The sequence below is a fragment of the Nipponia nippon genome, unplaced genomic scaffold (assembly GCF_047370975.1).
Source record: "Nipponia nippon isolate SJK-2023a ecotype South Korea unplaced genomic scaffold, ASM4737097v1 scaffold_3, whole genome shotgun sequence".
NCBI lineage: Eukaryota > Metazoa > Chordata > Aves > Pelecaniformes > Threskiornithidae > Nipponia > Nipponia nippon.
In genome coordinates, this window is record NW_028262347.1 from 59,727,793 (window position 1) to 59,748,586 (window position 20,794).

Consider the following 20,794-nt stretch of genomic DNA (forward strand, 5'->3'; position numbering starts at 1 on the left):
ACCAGAAAAACCCCAACTATTCTCTAAATGACTGAGTCACAACAAATGGAAAGTAGTAATTGGCAGCAATGAAAAAAAAAATCCACAGAAAGTTCTGTCAGAGATATAAAGTAAACAAATTGGAAAATACCCCTTTCCTTCAAGTTTTCTTTGATATAGGGCATAATACTATCTAAGACTTTAGTACGGATGTTTACCTTTTTGTGTCGAGAAGTACAACTGAATTCTGGGAGAAACCCATATGAAAATCAAAATAAGTTAACATAGAACAATCAGTTCATTGGCTGAAATCCATTTTGGCATAAAAGAGAAATATTTTCTGTTTTAATAACTTAATTTCTTTGCATTTGGAAAGCTTTAGGTTTTCATGATGTTTTCTAGTTATTTGAAGACTTTCAATCTTTATTTTTTTTTCCAGTTCCTATAACCCCAGGCGATCTGGATTTTGCTCTGGCTTTCTTGGGTGTTGTTGATTTTTCTTTTTTCTGTTACACGCACAGGAAAATCTCCATTAAATTTTAATTTACTGCCCATTGTGGACAGCATATGTAATAGAGCTTCCACTTTACACTCAAGAACTGGGAATTTATTTTTCCAGAGTAGATTAAATTTCACTTATTTCTTGTCTGAAAACCTTCTCCTACTACAAAAGATATCAGGGAGCCTGTTCTGCAGTAGTCCTGTATTCACTGCAGTGGCAGATGATAACAAGAATCTCAAGGGTTAGGACTTGCTTCATACTTTTGGTCTTGCTCTTCATGCTCTGATACTATTAACAGTTGTGCAATGTAGCATCTAGAAGTTAGGAGCGGCAATTTATAAACAAAGAGTCACAACCTTCTCTGTTGAACTGGATCAGTTAACACAATCCAGTCAGCCTGCTAAATCAGATTTGAATTTCTGTTCCCCATCAGAACACCCTGAATGGCTGATTTTATGAAAAGTAGCTATTTCATCAGCTCCACACAAAAGTAGGTCATGGAGAACTTAGCTCTGTCCATGCATATCCCGTATCTTGAGTGTGACACAGCAGCATCAGCCTCACTAGGTATTTCAAATGCTGATTAGCCACAGGAGTGAGTGTGGATGAATGGGGACAGAACACCTTCCTGGTTTTCAGGAACGTTTTAGATTCTATTGCAGCTGGCACATAATGCACTATTAGAGTAGTAAAGCACTTTTCAGTCACCCCCTGAACAAAGCACTGTCTTTTTCCTCAAAGGACCTCATAGTGGTTGAATTCAGCTAGAACAATGAAGCAACTGTAAGAATGTAAAAAGGACTTCACTGGTGTTAAATGGGAGATGAACTTCATGCACTTTTAGAAGTTTGAATATTTGCGGGCCTTACACCTCCCTTTCACGTAAATTGGTTATATTGGAAATAATTTTGGTTTTGTCATCAAAACTCAGATAATCTGTAAGTGGGGTTTTACAAACAAACAGACTTAATCCTATTTTACTTACTGATGTTCTGCTACAGTGAAAGTACCATAACATGTTTGAACTTGTGTACTGTTACGCCTTTATCTCTTGTTCCAATAAGGAAAAAATGAGACTGAACACTCGTGTGATAATTTTACATCAGTATAACTTAATCGTATAACACTATCTAAAAAATGACATGTTCCTATTAAAAAAGAAAGGTCTGGTTTACATAATTTTTTAATAATAGGACTGTTAAACCTTTGAGATTTTCAACCTTATATAACTGTCAATTTTTTTTTTTTTTTGGAACTATATACTTGACATTACTATAGGTTTTGCTTTTTTGTTTTTTTAAATGTAAATAGACATCTCACTCCATAACCTGTGTAGCTTCTGGAGAAAGCTTCCTTCTGGCTGAATGAAATCTGAAGTGCAAATATTTGCATCTAATTTCTTCTACCTGTCCTTGGCATAAGGATCCTTCTGCATTGCTTGTTTACTCTGTGTCCAAAGCAATTGCCACTTCAGGATTTTCAAGGACAAAGACTGATGGAGCGATTTTATGATGAATATGAAAAGATTACTCACTTATAAACACAATTTCTGAAAAAGTCTGTCTTCATAGGTAGTCACTCCTCCTGTCCCTGTTAGTTTTTGTAACCTAGCGGTAATCATTCTTGCTAGAGCCTCTGACAAATGCTCCTCTGGGTTTGGACAACTGTTGTCCATTTTGTGAGTAGGTCACCAACCTGACAGATGCAGAGTAATTTTAAGTAAGACATTTTGTTTCAGTATGAAGCTCCATCATTTGTTATGTATGGTGGTACACTGGATAATCCTAATAACCCATGCTGCTCTTTTAAAACCTAAGAATTTTTGCTCTTTTAAAACCTAAGAGTTCCCTGCTCTAATAGCAGATAAGAACATTAAGAACCTGCAGAAATTGTTCAATATCTTGTAGGATCTGACTCTGACAATTCACTAGTTTTTAAGACATAGCATGAGACTAAAAAAAGTGAAACTGCTGAGAATTCCAGTAGCAGGCAGCAGACAATCTGGCTTTATTAATAATGAAGCCATATACACAATCCTGTTTCCTCCTCCGTACATCCCCAGCAATTCGCTCATTGTGACTGTCACCAAAGCAGTTACAATCTTTCAGCAGTGGAAGAAAACATTATTACATGAAGGCTGATCCTTTAGCTTCACTTAGGAGAATGGACAGAATAAGTCACTTCAGTATAGCTTATTCCTGACTTGGATTTGCTCATGAAAACAACTAGCAAAATAGAGACCAATCTGTATGTTTACCGGAGCTTCTCCAGAAAACCATTCACATCAGAATTAAATTATTTTTACAGATATGCAGAGGGTTGTTTTTTTTTTTTCCCAAAAAATGTTTTTCTAGTTGTCATAATTTGTCAAAATTTGCAGTTAGTAACACTTACATGATATCACTGGCATGTTGAGCCTCATGATTGACTTCAAGTTCATCTGATACCGCTCTTGACTAAAGCACTGGGAAGTGGCCGCTGCTGGCAGCAGAATACTAAGCTTGATGGACCAATGCCTTAATCAAGCCTGGCAAATACTATCTTGCCATGAATAACCTGTTCCAGAGTTCACAATATTTTGGTACACCATACTGCAAAATATGATAATTTCTGCACACGATAAGGCAACTTCTGAATAAGCTAGAGCATTTAAGCAGTTGATGTAACAAGAGGAATTAGCATCTGTGGTGTCTTTTACAGAACAACATTTTTCTCTTAAACTATTCCCTTAAAATTCTGGAAGAAGAAAACAGTAAGCACTGAGTAGTATCCCTATTATTTCTACTTCTCATTATTTACATTGTTACTCGAAGCACGTGTACACTTTCCTTCCTTTTCCATTCTAAGAATGGATCAATCCCTTTTTAAAATGGGATTGTATGCACATTTGCTCGCCTCCTCGAATTTCCGTTCTCCTTGCGCTCCTCTCGAAATTTCAGGCACCCTCTCCACCCATACACGCAGTTTATCATACGGTCCTCTTAGCATGCTCATGTATTGCAACAGTTTTACATTTTACACTGCTAATGATGAAGTGAAAGGAAGATGACGAATAAAAATAACAAAAAAGAGCGTTGATGATTGTTCTATGCCCACGGCAGGGGGAAAAAAAAAAAGGTGCATTTATCACTTCACTCCCAGCAGTTCCCAGCACGCAGGGAAACAACCCGGGGACACGCTCCGCCGCATTTCAGCGAAAAGCTGTGCTGTTCGTTTCTGACGCCTCAACGGGGGTCGAAAGTTGCCCCTGCCACCGCCGAGCGGGCAGGGCTGCGGGCTGGGCGCCGCCTCGCCTCCCTGACGGCACCCCGCCGCCGGCGCCCGAGGCGGGGGCCGGGCCGGGCCGCCGCGGCCGGGGCCGCCCTTCGCGCCCCCCTCACTTACCACGGCGCGCCCCGGCGGCCCGCCGGCCGGCACGGCGCGCTCCGGTGCGGCGCTTGGGACGACCGTCAGGGGGGCGATCGCCGGCGGCTGGGCCGGCCGTGGCGGGCGATCGCCGGCGGGCGTGGGGCTGGCGGCCCCCCCCCGGCGCGGCGCCGGCTCTCCCCTCACAGCCCGCTGCCGCGGGAGGGGCTCGCTGCCGCGGCGGGGCGCGGGCGGCGGCCCGGCCCCTCCGCCCGGGCCCAGGTGTAGCGGCCCGGGGCGCCGGGCGGCGCGGGCGGGCGGGCCGCGGCCGCTGCTGGTTGGGCGCCCGGCGCCTGTCGCTGGGCGGCGTGTCAGCGGGCTGGCTCCGCCTCGGCCCCGCGCCTCCGCCCGCCCATGCACAGACATGACACAGACACACAGTCACTGCAGCTGCCGCTGAGCCCGGGGCAGAGCGGCGGCGGGCACCCCGCTCCCGGCAGCCGCGGAACGGCAGCGGCGGCCGCACTCGCGCCCGCCTCCGCCTCGGCCCGCCGGGCGCAGCGCCGGCGGCGGGCAGCCTCGGCACCGAGACCCGCAGGGGGCAGCCTGGCACCGGGCGCCGGAGGGACCCGGCGGGGGAAGGCTGGCAGCGGGGAAGGGGCGGGAGGCAAGGAAGGAAGGAAGGAAGGAAGGAAGGGGAAGGGGGCAGCCTGGCACTCGGACTCGGAGGCGGCCGCCGGGCACCGGCACGGAGCGAGCCCGGGCGGAGCGCGGCACCCAGCGGCCGCTGAGGCCGGGCCGGCAGCAGTAGCAACGGCCGCGGCGGTGCCGGAGGGAGCCTCTCCGTGCTCGGCTCCACGGTGCCGGTGACCTTCCCGGGGCTGCTCGCCGCCCGCCAGGCCGGGGCAGGGCCTCCTCTCCCTGCGGAGAGTGTGCAGCAGGCCCCGGGGAGAGGAGAGGAGGCCGGGCCGGAATCCCCCGCCGCCCCCGGGTCCTTGTGGCCGCCGGCGGGGCCTGTACGCCGCGCGGCTCGCCGCCGGGGAGAGGGGCGGGGGAAGGCGAGCGGGACGAACGGACGGACAGGGCCGGGCTGCACCTCAGGAGAGCGCGAAGCAGGGAGCGGGCAGGCCCGGGGAGAGAGCTGGGCGGAGGAGGCGGCAGCCACCTCGGCGGCGCATCCCGGGAAGAGTGGGGACCTCCCCGCCGCCCTCCTCCTCCCCCCACCGACAGCAGTTGCTCGTCCCGCGGAGAGTGGAGCCGCCGGTGCCGCCCCGGCTGGGACCCGCCGGCTGACAGCTCCGGAGCGCCGGGCTGCGGGGACGGAGCTGGAGCTGCCCGCCTGGAGCGAAGGCGGGGGAAGGACCACTTGCCTGCGCGGAGAGGCGGGCGCTGAGCGCCCGTCCCGGCGGCCCGGGAGCCACCCGGGGAAGGTAAGAGCCGCCTCGGGTCGCTGCTGCCTTTAGAGGCGAGGGGCGGGGGAGGGCAAGAAACAATCGGTGAGTGTCTCCCTTCCAGCAGCCCGGGGGAGGGGGCACCCGAGTCCGGCAGGGCTGGGGTGGGGGTTTTGGCTCCTGGATTTTAATCGCCATCACATCTGGAGTTGAAGAGATGCTCCGGCGGCGGCAGGCTTGTCGCTCCCCGGGCGCAAAGAGGGGGACGTTCCCCGTCCCCCCCGCCGAGGGAGGTTACCCCGCCTGGCTCCCGCTCCGTTCCCGTCGCGACTCCGCACAGGCGCTTGTTTACGCCACGCCGCTGGCCGCCGGTCGGGGTGCCTTCGCCTCCGCGGGGGGCCCCAGCCGCGGCGCTGAGGGGAGACGGGGCCGCCGTCCCGCCGAGTACCGTCGGCTGCGCGGAGGCGTCCGGGCGCGGCGGGGGCTGGTGGCTGCTGCCGTGCGGCTGGAGGGGTGTCAGGCCGCGGGGCGGGAACGCCTTGGCCCTCGGCGTGCCTGCCCCGGGAGGCAGCCTGCCCCGGGAGGCAGCCTGCCCCGGGAGGCAGCCTGCCCCGGGAGGCAGCCTGCCCCGGGAGGCAGCCTGCCCCGGGAGGCAGCCTGCCCCGGGAGGCAGCCTGCCCCGGGAGGCAGCCTGCCCCGGGAGGCAGCCTGCCCCGGGAGGCAGCCTGCCCCGGGAGGCAGCCTGCCCCGGGAGGCAGCCTGCCCCGGGAGGCAGCCTGCCCCGGGAGGCAGCCTGCCCCGGGAGGCAGCCTGCCCCGGGAGGCAGCCTGCCCGGACGGGACCAGCCGGCCGGCTCGGGGCCAAGCTGGAGTTTCGCTGGGACGCTGAGGCGGGGCGGGTGGTTTCCCCATCCCCCGCCGGCCTCCCCAGCACGGCTTCAGCCCGGGAAGCTCTGCTTTGGGCCGGCTTCTGCTCGCACCTCCTATCCGAGAATTGTGTCATTTCGATCATTAATCCCTGCTCACCGGGGGGGAGGAAAATAGCAACTTGCGGCCTCTGTGGAGGTGACATGAAGTTTGACAATGCCTTATGTAACACTTTTTGGAGAGATTCTCAGCTCTTCTGCTGTGCCCAGTTTTGTTTTTAGAAAGCAAGTGATGTCTCTTCTTCGTAGCGCATCAGACAAGTGATCTTTATTTGTGTCTTCACCTGAGTACAACGTCTTCTGCTTTGTTCAACTTGGAACAGGGGTACTGCTAGGCAGCAAATAAAGCCTACTTTTTTCCAATATGCATTCTTTTAACTGAAAATTAGCCCGAGGAGGCATCTGAACAGTTGTTAAAACGTGTTACCTTTTCGTGTATGTATTGTACTTGGTTTTTATAGCACTCTTAAAATTACTACAGGAAGCATTTTCACAGCACTGATTGTCATTTACGTATTCTGGAAGGTATGAATGCCAGGATGGAAATGACAGTGAATCAAATGTCTTTTAAACATGGTTAGCTTTTTTTATACAATTTCAGTGCTAGAAGGACAAGAAAGCACCAGGCTAAACAAAGTGCTATGTTAAAACCAGACCTGGCAATTGCCAACAGGTCAGCATATTTTATTTAATGAAATCTTCCGGATACAGATTAATTTTCTTTGTACAACACTTGTATTTTTACTTGTTCAGAAATAGAAACAGTGGGAAATTAGGTAAACGGATTGAAAGGTTGCCTAGTTTCCCTGCAGTTTCTGTAAGTGGCTATGTCTTCTACTAAAAAAAAAAAAAAAAAAGCTAGTTTCACACCAAAAGACAGGGTAGTGATTTGCCACATATTCTTTAGTCTCCTACTGCAAAGGTACACTAGGGGGATGAGTTTGGGTGGGTTTTTTTTCCCCATTCAGTAGTGAAAATGCACAGACCATTGTAATAAGACCTATGAAATGAAGGCTTTTTTCCTCACCTTATAGATCTCCATTATTATACTGTAAGCTTAGAGGGAAAACGGCATGTATAAACTCAGGTGATAAGTTCAGGACAGGGGGAATCTTCCAACAAAGTCATTCTGCTCCCTGCTGCAAATGGAGATAGGTTATCAAAGGTTAGTTTACTTATAAGAGCAGAACAAGTTAACACAACCCTGCCCCCCCGAACGTCCTCACTGTGTTGCCGTTTTTTCAAATGGAGAAATGACCAAGGTGGAACAGGTATCCCTAGGCTTCTTGAAAACTGCAAATTGCTGATAAGTATTCCAAGTTTGAAATGTGAAATTCTTATTGCTTAGGTGTCCTGTGACGGCTCTTGATCAGCAAGGCTGCAAGTCATGTAGAAGCCGCAGTAGCTGCAGAGTCTCTGATGGATAATTGGATTGGTACGTTGTTTTTGATTTTTTTTTTTTCTGCTTTTAATTGCCAGCTGTGGTAGCAGGTTCCTTTTCTCCTCCTGTTGATGTTTAATTCCCACAGTTTTTGATTTATGTTGTGTGTTGCATCTTTCCTGTTCAAAGTACATACCCCCTTCTCAGTTGCTTGGTAAGGAAAGCATAGCTTGGAGGTATTGGGATGGCAGTATGTAGCAAGATTTTTTTTTTTATATATCTGAAATATGTGTGACAACTCTTTTTCTTCTCTGTTTAGATGACATTTAAAGATTATAAGTTTTCTCAGGTCTGGAGAAATATGCACTGGGTTTCTTTGAAGGAGCACTGAAAATAGTATTACTAATATGTTTAATTCCCTGTGCCGGCTATTCAGTGTATAGGAATTCCAAAGTACAGTCCTCAGAAAGCCAAAGTGCAGAGCAGTGGTGAATGACTGCATGTCTGTTGGCAACATTAAGATCTGTCAGAGGCTTGATCTCAAATTTCAGCATGTAGGACTTAATATTAGCAAAAGGAGTATTCCTTCCAAATGAATATTTTGGAAAAGTGGTAAAACTAGGCATATCCCATGTGTGCTTAAATCGCCGAACTGAAATGTTCTTAACTATAATGATTTTGAAGGAACAATCCTCCAAACTATTATTTGTGTGACTATTTCTTGCTAAAATGCGTATTTTTTGTTTTTACCTGGAATAAACGATCAGTTGTCAATAGACCCTTACTGGAATACTCTCCTCTTTCATCCCCTGTCTATGTCTTTTTTGTATGTGTGCCTTTATAAGAGCAACCTTAAAAACCCAAACACACACATACACCAAACCAACAAAGCTCAAGCCATTTTGCCTGATGTTTATAAAGGCTAATAATGGGTAAAATTCATAACCTGACTACAGAGTCTTTGCACTATATGCTAAACTTGATCTACATGCAAACTCCTGTATCGATGTTGATGGGAGTGCTTGCCTACATCCAGAACAGCATTCTTTCTTTTTTTTTATTTTTTTTTTCTGTCTTGTATGAAAGCCTATGTTAATGAGCTCTTGCCAGCTTTGATTGAAGACCTTTCATCACCTGCATTAGAATAAATTAAAAAAAAATCCATTTTAAGGATATAAGATTTCTGGTATATCTATTTTTCTTATAACTTATGTGTGCTGATAACATTAAGATGAAGACTTGGGTGAGAAGAGGACACAATGGCCAATGCAAGTTTACAGTTGTTTATTCTTCATGCGTTTGTCTCCATTCTCCCCGGAGTTAGCTGTATTGGTTATTTGCCTAATTCTGTGGCTAAAGAACTTTCTGAAACGTAGTTTTGTGTAAGGAAACATACACACACGAGCACATGCACTATTTTTGCTCTGTTAGTTGTTTGGGCTTGGCTCATCGTTCTTTTTGCAGTGAATGCTAGCTTTAAAAAACAATCATTGTTTGTTACCCCACACTTGACATAATTTAAGAGCTGGAGAGTCAGAACTACGATCAAGGAAGGGAATGACTTTTCCTTTTTTTGCCTTTTCGTTGGATCGCTAATTTTCTCTTCCTTGAGGTATACCCACCTGAAGATAAGGGTTAAGACATGAGCTTTGTATCTTGTAGGATTCATGACTCTCCTTGGCGTCACTTGGCTCGGTATTTGAAGGTCTATCCTTTGTCTTGTCAAAGCTTGTTCAATGCGTGGCTGTAGAAGGGGAGTAGCAGATGACAAATTCTATTTTATATGGAAGTTGGTGGCTCAAAAATCAAGGAGAAAATAGCTAGAAAAGATTATCCTGGCCTTGGCACTGACTTTGAAGCAAAACTGCCAAGGCTAGAATCCTTGTTTAAGTGCCATCTGTGTCAGAATTAGAAGCAAACTGTGTAAAATAGTTCCATTACCTGTTTTAATTTGCAGATCAAACCAGCTCTGGTCTCACAATGCTTACAGTAGTATCCACATCACTGTTCTTTCTGGGATATAGCTACTATTTCCACAACAATGGAGTTAGCTGAGTAGAAGCTACATTTAAAGTTGGCAAGAAGCAGCCCAGCGATGTCTATCCAATGCTATAGCAAAAAACCAGATCTGGTCACATAAGCGTGATGATGGAGGAAGCTGGAAATCTCAGGCGGTGCAGGCAGAATGCAGTCTTCCTCACTAACCTTCACATAAGATAGGTACGCTTGAAAATAATAAAAAGAAATAGATGACTTTTTAAAGATAGAGTTCCCTGTCCTTATGCCTCTGCAGTCTTGACCAGTGTTATGAGGAGATAGATGCCACCACCACTCTACTCTTCTCCCATGCATGTTTGAGTATTGATGAGTCATTTCTGTTACTCCGTGTCTATACCAATTTTCTGTCCTCAGGGAATAGTTGCATATGTTGACCCAGACCCAACGCATGCTGCCTGAGGAGCAGCTAGTCAAGGGTCACATCAATTAACAGTGGCTGGCTTTACTGTTTACCCAGATATCTGTGAAAATGATAGAAATTGTAACAATCATCTTTGATCTGCTGTTGTTTGGCAGAACTGTAAACAGCAGTGCTAACACAGAACCATAGTTTTCTTAAATCAGAAGGACAACACCCATATCAGTTTAAACCTGCATTCACATTCTGTCACTGATACACTTTTACAAGAAAATTCATGTTCAGCAAAAAAAACCCCAACTTTTTAGGCACCCCCATGCTTCCTTCACCAGAAATTTTCTACTGCTTAAAACTTTGAGGGAAGTGGAGTTGTCACTTTCAGTTGCAGCTTTCAATAGTTCCTCTAAAGTTTATCCCGGAATGTAATATTTACATGCAAAATGCCATCGTTTCAGTTGTATCATTAGCTTTTGGATTTTATCTCCTGGTAGGCATTTGACAGCTAAGACTTAGGACTAGGAGAAAAGTAGAAAACTATGTCATTGAGCAATCTTCATTTAAATACAGAGAAAAAGAATGAAGGATTTTGTTTTGGAGGGGAAGAAGAGGAGAGAAAGGGCAGACAAGTGAAGGAAAGGAATTGTGGAATTTGGTTTAATTTTTTTTTTTTTTATATAGAACTCTCTTTTCTTACAATTACCAGATGGACTTTTGCACCTGTTTAGGGACTTGGGAATGAATTTGTCTATTTGGAGAAAAGAAAGCTTCTCATCCTGGAATAAAAAGTGTTACTGAATGGTGAAATGGGGGGAGCAAGAAAAATTGTGAACTGTTCAAATGAGATGAAGTTTCCAGCTGATATTCAGGCTTCTCAACCCAGCTCCTCCTGGCTAGCTTTCACTTTCCTCCTCTCTCTGACTCCCCTGCTGTGCCCCTGAACCTCAGTTGCCTTGGTACTACATTCCCTTGGTGATTGTTTTCCCTGTCTTCAGTTAATGCTGCTGCTAATCAATACTGCAAATGGAATTTTATGTTCAGAAATTACTGGACTTTAATGTATGAATCTGCTTAATTCAATATTTTTCAGGCCGAAGGTACTAGAAAGGTGTATGCCACTGGATAGAAATAAGAAATGAAACCCAATCATTCTAGCATTATTAAATCCCCAAATATATGTTCTTTAGATCATGTTGTTCTTAAGAATATTAGCTTTCATTTGTTTTCTAACAGAAGGGAGTCCTAGGCTTCCTGTTTTTTATAGAAAAGGAACTGACATTAACTTTGAGGCTCTGCAAGCAGCAGTTAAATTCTGTATATCTATAGTCTCATGTTTTTTCAATCCTAAGACTGGTTCTAGAGTGTGACTCAGATTTAAACACAGGGAGGTTATCATTCATGTAAGACAAGTCTTCTAAGATAAAATATTGGCTGGCATGCTTGAGAAATCTTAAATAAGATAAAGAAGGTTCCTACCACTTTAAAAGGGTATAGTTGTCTGTATTTTTTGATTCTTTAATGTTGAGTGTACCATACAACTAGATGCTGTTTTATCAAAGTAGAGAATTGGAGCATTGAAGAACGAGGTCCTTGTAACGGTGGACATTTTCTATTGTTATTGTTGGAGTACTTTATACCTTATGTCCTTGATCTTGGTCTTCCAGAGCTCTTTAATATCAACTACATTTATGAGAAATCTGTTCCTCTTCAGTGACTCTTCCAAGTAGTTGAAATCAGTAGGTGATGATGATGTAAAAAATTTTCAGTGCTAAGTTGCATGTTGATATTAACTTCCTCAAAACAAAAAATGATCAATTTAAAGAAATGGTGGAAGCTTTTAGTTTGGGATGTCTTCCCTCACTGAGATTTATGTTGACAAAATGCAGGATGCTACAAATGGAGAAAGAGGGGAAAAAAAAATCAGTACTGATATTGAGTCCACTGGGAGACAGGACCCGCTAGGGGCTAAAACAAACCATTTGGTGATGGGCAGGAAAGGGAGGATTTTGTACTCGATATTATTGATTTTTATACCAAGTTTTTCAGACTACTATCCAGAATGCAACCAAACCAATAATTTGGTCTATACTGTTACCTCAGAAAGCAACAGTAAAATGTACAAGCTGAGAACGTTTGAGATGGAGCTGTCTTCGACTCATTGTCCAGCAATCGTCTTGCAGTTTAGATGACTTTAAGAAAGAAGCAACATCTACGAGAATAAATTCACATCCTTCCATATTTGCTCTCGGACCTCAGATGTGAAGAGGAGAGTATACCAACAGTGGCTTAAGTTACTACATTTCCTTCCAGACACTGCAGTCTGCCTCCCTTTTCTCTTGTTCTCACTATAATGCTAGTGCAGCTTCAAGACTGCTAGATTAAAATAATGGCTTCTAGCGAACTTCTGGGGATCATTCAAACTCACATTGTTTAGATTAGCATTGCAGATTGTTCATCATTGCAACACCTCCTTTCCATATGAAGGCATTCCTTTGGGAATGATTCCTTCATGGCTAAAATCAGGTCACTTTTCAGCTGGTTCAGACAGTGGAGAATTATGCACAGTACTGCCTTGCAATGTGGTTACCAGTCTCGAAATTTCCATCTCTACTGTTGGTACCCAGAGCCTTTCCCCTTGCTTTTGCATGCCCCACTGGGGCAGTTAGCTATAAAATCTCAATTTGTTCATACTGCCGGTGACCACTGCTCTGATGCCAGTGCTCATGCCTGGCACCTGAGGTATATCAAACTGCATCATATCCTGGAAACATCTGAAAAACTGTTCAGTAAGCTTAGATCTTGATTCATGTTACAATCGCAATGTGAATAACTCTGCATGGTTGGTGAATGGGCTGAGAAGAAAGATGTTCCTAACATTTTTCCTTCATCAAGATGAGCAAAAATAGTAATACTGTCCACTAATATGTAAGGAACTGAAATTGATGACAGTATTTTTCATATGCAGAATAACTTTGCCAATTCTCTAGTCTTAGGCATGTTGTGTAAATAAATCCATAGGTTCTTGAATGCTTTACAGAGCTGATTAGAATGAGGAAAATGACACTGTAGAAAGATAAACTGCTGCACTGCAGGTGAAGTGATTTGAGCAAAGTTGCCCAAGTGGTTAGTCAAAAAGCAAAGAGCAGAACTCTGGTTTCCTGAAAGAGTCACTGTCCTGTGCTTTAAGCATGTGAAAAAAACAGTCTTTAGCAAGAACTATTCCTTAATATAGTTGTACCCTAGATGATAAAACCAAGTCCCTGATGATACTTGGCATATAACAATTATATTTATTTAAATATACAGACTATATGTGCATCTCACAACCAACAAACAAAAAAAGTTAATTGACAACTGGATAAATGGCAAAATAAACCCATCATAGTAGAATTTATGGATACTCTTTGTTGATTTAGAGGTAGTGCTGTGACCAAAGGAAGAAAGGAGCGTGGTTTACTCCTCAAAAATAGAAAATAGTACAACATTTAAAGGAGAAGGAAATAGGAGAATGCTTGAAGGAGTAAATAAATATGTCTTGGTCTTTAAAGGTTGTAGGTTAGTGTTCTTTAAATATATGGAGTTTTATCTATGGCCAGGTGGTGCTAATAACCTGGAGAGGGAATCTGGCACAGGCCACTGCCATTTGGCAGAAGTCACCGTAAATGAACATTAAGGAGACCAGAGTCTCCACTGAATTATTGACACATGCTAACTGGGTTAAAAATGCAGCACTCTTATTGATGACATCATTTTGTATCAGTTTTGACCAGAGATAAGCAGGGGCAGGCACAGCATCTGTCTGAATAGAAGGCTACTGCCATGTTTGTATGGCATGTATCCCACTGTGCCGCTGGGCAAACTTGTTAAGGGTGAAGGGATGGAGAGAAATGAAGAAGAGAGAGAGAAACAGCACTGAGGTAAACCCATATTCAACAGGTGTCTGAAGGTGGTGTGATGTGATAGAGAAAAAAATTTTCAGATGTCCTTCTTTTTGTCCTGAAGCCCTTCAAATTTTTCATAGGTGAGGTTCTTCCCTTTCTGTTCTGACTAAAAAATATTGTACTATACGTCTGTAATAAAGATTTCTGGACCTGCACTTGGTCTCAATAATTCTCTGAAATAATTAATTTTGCAGCATATTTTATTTTCTGTGTTTGGGTTTTGTTCCTCAGTTTCATTTGTCCTGCAATTGAACATTGGTATATTGAGAAAGGCCTAAGTTTGATTTTTAAAATTTTTTTTTTTCTTCTTCTTACTTTTTCTTCTTTCTTTTCCTTTTCTCCTAGGCTTTCATATTTTAAGTTGTTATATATGAAGGTAATATGATTTGGGAAAACATCTTGACTTTTCTGGTGGAAATAGTGGAACTGTGAATGTTGTATAGAAAGCAGTTACTTATTCATGTTACTAAAATGCCTAGAGGCCTTGGTTGAGAGAGGGCTGCCTTCATGCTGGGTGAAGCACAGATACACAGACTTTGTGTGTACCTTAAGGGTACTTTATGGAATAGGAAGGCTGGTACAAAACAGCAATATAAACACTGGTGCATGGCTGGAAGTTTTCTGACGCAGCAGTGCTTTCAGAGAGTCACAGAATGGTTGAGGTTTAAAGGGACCTCTGGAGGTCATCTGGTCCACCCCCCATGCTTAAGCAGGGCCACCTAGAGCAGGTTCCTCAGGACCATGTCCAGATGGCTTTTGAATATTTCCAAAGAGGGAGACTCCACAACCTCTCTGGGCAACCTGTGCCATTGCTCAGTCACCCTCACAGTAAAAAAGTGTTTCCTGATCTTCAGAGGGAACCTCCTGTGTTTCAGTTTGTGCCCATTGCTTCTTTTTCTGTCACTGAACATCCCTGAGAAGGATCTGGCTCCATCTTCTTTACACCCTCCTTTCAGATACTTATTTTTGACATCCCTCACCAGTTTCAGCTCCAGGTGGACTCTGGCTTTCCTGACTGCATTTCTGCATGTGCCTCTGTATTCCTCCCAGGTTACCTGTCCCTGCTTCCACCTTTTGTTTACTTTCTTTTTGTGTTTGAGTTTCGCCAGGATCTCCTTGTTCATCCATGTAGGCCTCCTGGCATTTTTGCCTGACTTCCTGCTTGCTGGGATAACAGTTCTTGAGCTTGGACAAGGTGATCCTTGAGTATCAACCAGCTTTCTCGCACTACTCTTCCCTCCAGGGCCCTATCCCATGGGACTCTTTCAGGCAGATCCCTGAAGAGACCAAAGTCTGCTATCCTGAACTCCAGGGCTGTGATCTTGTTGTTTGCCCTGCCCCCTCCTCTCAGGATCCTGAACGCCACCATGGCCACTGCAACTTAAGGCTGTCTTTGACCTTCACGTCCCCCAGGAGCCCTTCCTTGTTTGCAAATATAAGGTCCAGCACAGTACCTCTCATTGTTGGCTCCTCTATCACTTGGGTCAGGAATTTGTCATCACTGCTCTCCAGGAATGCCCTGGATTGCTTATCCCTGGCTGTGTTGTCCTTTCTGCAGATATCAGGGTGGTTTAAGTCCCTTGTGAGGACCAGGACCTGTGAATGTGAGGTTGCTTCTACCTGTCTGTAGAGGGCCTCATCCACTTGTTCTTCCTGGTCAGGTGGCCTATCGCAGATTCCCACTACAATGTCACCCATACTGGTCTGCTCTTTAATCCTTACCCATAAGCTCTCAGTTAGCTCATCATCCATGCCCAGGCAAAGCTCCATGCATTCCAGCTGCTCTCTCAGATAAAGGGTGACTCCACCTCTTTGTCTTTCCGACAGCTCCTTCCTAAAGAGCCTGTATACCTCCATTGCAGCACTCCAGTCATGCAAGCCATCCCACCATGTCTCTGTCGTCCCAACAAGATCATAGCCATGAAGCTGCACACAGATCTCTAATTCCTTGCGTTTATTATCTTTGTGTTTATTCATGCAAAAAAAAATTTCCACAAATCATGGAAGCAATTCAGATAAAAGCACTGTTTTTGCCAATATAACTGTGACTACTGTGGCAGTTTCTGCTAGCCAAGTTACGTCAATCAACAGTCACTGTTCACACCGTCAACCAACATAGCTGGGGTGTCAGAAATTCCCAAAGCGAGAAACCATTCCTGCCTGAGAGAGCTTACAAAATACAGAAGTAAGAGTGTGCTGAATTGTTTGAAAACTGATAGTTTGTACTTTCCTTTTTTTTAAATTTTTTTTTAGATTGTACTTTTAATCTCAATAATTTGTCATTTGAATAATACTAGCTTATTTATTGATGGTTTTGTTTGTTAAAATGTCTTTAGAAAAAATAAAATCTGTATTCTTGTGTTGTGATCCACTAGAAGCAGCAACATGGGACAGTTCTGAAAAAATTCACTGTAGTTCTGGGACACAACTGTTTTCTCTGTCAAGTTACATTGTTTTTTAATTGATGTGGTATTTCAAGTACATTTTTATATTTGACTTGAAAGTGCTAAAATAAAATCTTACAATAGTATACAACACTGATTTTTTGGACAAACCAAACAGAAACATTTAGCAGGATGGAGACAGATCCCGCTGCACCTGCCATGTGATGGTAATTTATGAAAGTGAAATGCATTTAACATGGCAGGAACTGAGTCATTCATCAAAGACAGCAAGAAATCCAAATTCCCTTGTGTTTTTGTGTCTTTTTCTTTACCTGTATTCACCATGCGTATCTGAGTTTGTGATACAACTTTTTTGATCACCAAGAACTCGTTCTGTTTGGTCTGTTCTGAGTCAGGTACAGCTATCATTTTTAGGACTTAGTATCTTGGATTAATCAGAACAAAACGGAATTTCTGGTGAAGTTTTAGTGGATTGAGCACTGGTATTCTGGCAGGCCAGAGATAACATTATTAAGAGTGAGCAGCATTTTCAGGAGGTGTTTGGAATGCCAACTTCAATCTTTGTAGTGAGAAATCACTCTAATTGTTCAGGTTGTTTCAGGTCCATGTTTAAATCCTCTCTGCTTTTAGCCAAGGAGATTCTTAGATGATGCCCTCTAATGTTTTCAGTTAGATATTCCTGTCAATTGTTGATCTGGCAGCCAACTTCCATGCTTTTTTTGCTGATTGGAGCTCTTACCTGAGTTGACTGTGGTAACCCAGTGCAAATTCCCTCTAGTAACCAAGCCCACTAAACTAGGCTGAACAATGGGAGGACATGAAACCTGTGCTCCTTGCTCTTAACTAGCTTCTATTTCTTTCTCTATCAAGTTCAAGCCCCTAATTTTTCAAGGTCCTACTCAAAACCCTAGTGGGAATGTTTCTGCCAGGTTCACAGGGCTTCAAGCTGGGCCCTTAATGAGCTGAACATTAAATACCGAAGTGAAAAACTTTGCCATTCTTGCTTTACTTTTCCTATGAGGTGTCTCACTGAAATCGGTGCTGCTAATAGTGGAGTGAGTGAGGTACTAGACAATACAGATGAGGATCTGTCAGGAGTCCTCCTCTTTGAGATTGGCTCTCCATCCATCAGCTACCAGTGTTTGCTGTGGTGGAATGCTGGCAAGCATACCATGATGCTTCTGGATGGCATGGAGTTCTCAGCAGAGATCCCAGCACTGATCTATCTTAGTAGTAGTAGACACCCCAAATGAATGTGAATGTAGCAGATAATGCTTTGTGATGAATCGTTTTGCATAAGTCTTTCCTGTTAGCTGTGGCTAAAGAGCCATAAAGCACACTAAAAAAAGAAAATGGTATTCAGCAGGGCATGTAATGGACAAACTTAAACAAATTACAGCTTTGTATCTAGCATCTTGACTGTACTGGGCACGTGTGCCTTTGGAAATGCACTAATGGGAACTGCAAAGGAAAAACACTTTATTCTCAGTAAAGGTATAGAAGCTTTTCTTATGGTGGTATAGAATAAAAAAAAATTGCAGTCTTAACTTAAGAAAAGCAACAGGAATTTCAGTTGGAAAAGTATTAGTGTTGAAAGTAACCCAGGTCTACCAGGATCTCTCAGTATACAGTAACAGTATACAGTAATATTCCTTTGCTGTTCTAGTACTGCAGAACCTGTTTTGATGCGTCACTAAGATAGGAATGAAACGGCAGTATACAAAACAGAAGTATCAGCCAGCCATCCGTCCATTTTGCTACCAAATTCTGCAGACTCTTTTCTTGCTTCCTTTCACTGAAACAATGATTCTTTTATATCTTGGTATGTTAATATTTGTAAAGTGTTTTTGAAAGATGAAATGCACCAGAAAGGTGCTAAGTATTGCTTTCATTTAGAACTAATTTTCATTCAAGATGTTCTTGTCGTGGCTTATACTTGGTGTGAAAACTGGAGCGGATGCTGTGATTTTAAGAATTTTGGGCTTCCTTGTTTTGCTGGCAGAACACGAATATAGATGTGCGAGGTTTTGCTCTAATTCTGTGGCTCAGGAGTAGCTTTTTGATGCAGACGAGGATCTGTATTCTAGAAGCTGCTTTGCTAAGGGCTGGCATAGAAGTGTATCTGAGGTTACTTGTTATATCTAGAATGCAGATTGGGGTATGTTCAGTGCATTTAATTCATCTCTCTAAGCATCACTGGATGTCCAAGGTGCTCTCATACTTATAGGGTTTTTTCTTTCCTCTCCCTGCATGTCTGTAGCTAACAGGTAAACTGAAGTTTTGGATTCTTAAATATTTATTTCTTTAAAAACACTGAGTATTCAAATAAAGGAGAGATTCTCTACCCAGGCTTGGCACAGGTAGTGCAAAATTTCTTGCCATTGTTACACTACACATGGGAGGAAAAAGTTCTGCAAGAACCTAATTAAAACACTGACATGTCTAACTGTTTATATAAAATAACAAAAAATTAGTGGATGCTCTGGATCTATTAGGAAAAACTTCCTTTGAGGTGAAGATAAGTGTGGAATGTTACATAGTCAAAATTCTCATCTTTAAGGTTATTAACTCCTATGAAATTTAGACTAAATGGTAATCTGTAGACACTTTCTAAGGTTCTTAGTTCTTGATTGACTAGGTAATGTAGACTCATATGTTGTTTTTCCATCTGCGTGTACATCTGTAAAACATTCAGGGGTTCACAAACTGAAACCACTGATTTGAAATAAAGTGTAAACTGATACAGGTCTAATTTCTGTAAATGCAACTTAGGAAATTGTATTAGACATATTGCAGAGCCATTGAGGCTTGCTCCAACTGTATAGGAAGGCAATGGCATGACGCCTGTTGACTTGAATTTTGGAACAGTACTTGAATACATGATCCTAAAGAGCTTCAAGAACTGTTTCCTTTGGTTCTGAGTGGTATTTGTTACCTCTTACGTTTTGCCTTCAATAGTTGTCTTTATTAAAGTGCATTTTTACTTACCATAAGAAGTGATGGCTTACTTCACAGGACAAATGAGAGACTTAGATGGTATTATATCTCCACGCATCTTTCCAGTATTATTGGAAATTTCATGTCATAAGAAGCACATTTCCCCCTGTATAAATGTGAAATTGTGTTGTAAATGAAATCTCTTAATTACTGCTCAGCTTTGCTAAGCTTTTTACTTGAGTCAGCAACTGCCTTGCTGAAAAGTACCATAATTTTGAAGCAGAAATTTAGGACTGAAGATTTTAAACCAATTTCTGTCTTCCTCATCATTAGGAGAATAGTGGCTTAGCAGTCATGAAGAAGAGCATTCTGGTTTTATAAACAGTATTCAAGTTCTTGTATTAGTAGATTAGAACAGGATGTTCATATTTCTCTTCCACCTCCTCACTGGCTCTCTCACTTCTGGTTTTGCTTCTAGTTTTTGGACCCCATCTTTCACTTTGGAGCTGCAAAACTAATCAAGTTTTGATCCGCATTTTGGGTCAAAGGTGTGTATGTGTCTCTAGGAAAGAGGGCTTTCCTTGAGACCAAAAGTTTGCAGTTGCTGCAAAAAAAAAGTTGATGGTAATCTAGGTGTTTGGTGATTTTTTTTTTTTATTTATGCATGAAAGTGTATTCTGAAAAGTGTTCTTAGAAATGGAGAAGTGTGTGTGTGTCTGTAGTGATGTCTGTAATTTCAACAGAGGTGAGGTGGCGTGATGACCTGTATAAGATTTGTGGGCTACTTGGTGAAATCTTTTAATTGTCTGCTTAGGGTTGCACAGAGCATCAATTTCTAATTTTATCTGGAGTCCAGGTCAAAATCCTAATTTGTACTATGTGCAATCCTAATTTCTACTATGTATAAATTGAGCAATTTTCCTGAACTCTAGTCTTCGAGTTAGACTGTGAGATGTTTACGCACTGTAGTCTGTAATGACTGTTCTGAATATTGTTGGTGAAACTGGTGGTGTTATTTGACAGTGATTACTCCCTTGTTGCATCATCCCCAAATGTGTGGTGACCACTTGTTGCTATACTTACCCTGTTTCTTCTATGTTCAGCTATATTTCCCTGTTTTAGCCATTTGTTTTCCTTAATCGCACCTTGGGATTGTGTGAGTACCTTGGGACAGCCGTAGTTTCTTCATTAGGCATTTGCACCATGGTTAGCACAGCAAAACCATGGGTCTTTGGTGGTGCCTGGCAACCACGGTCCATAATGGCCAGTATAATGCTCAATAATTGAAGCATTACTCAGTTGGACAAGACTGGCAGGACTCGTTAAAAACACACCCTTATCCTAAGGTTACCGAATGTACCTCTAAAGCATACCCTAGATCCGCTCTTGACAAGTGAGATAGTTTTGCTATTTACCATTCATAACTACAGGGGACTCTAGTCTTCAGATAGCTAGGGTAATAATAGCTACAATATTAAAGCAAAGATGGAGGGTACTAAAAGCAAAGAGGGAGGATGCAAAACCCGTTCTGTAATCCTCTGGCATAATGGCCTTAAGCCACATGTCCTTGTGATT

At 43.5% G+C, this 20,794-nt stretch overlaps 1 protein-coding gene across 3 annotated transcripts in view; it reads left to right on the forward strand.

Annotated features, from left to right (window-relative positions):
• Nucleotides 1-4,499: 4,499 nt before the first annotated feature.
• The window catches only part of LARGE1 (LARGE xylosyl- and glucuronyltransferase 1), a 296,062-nt gene continuing 279,767 nt past the window's right edge, over nt 4,500-20,794 (forward strand). For all 3 annotated transcript variants that reach the window (XM_087766202.1, XM_087766205.1, XM_087766203.1), the window contains exons 1-2: nt 4,500-5,256; nt 7,491-7,577. The gene's annotated coding sequence lies outside the window, so the exon portion shown is untranslated. The remainder of the gene's footprint in view (nt 5,257-7,490; nt 7,578-20,794) is intronic.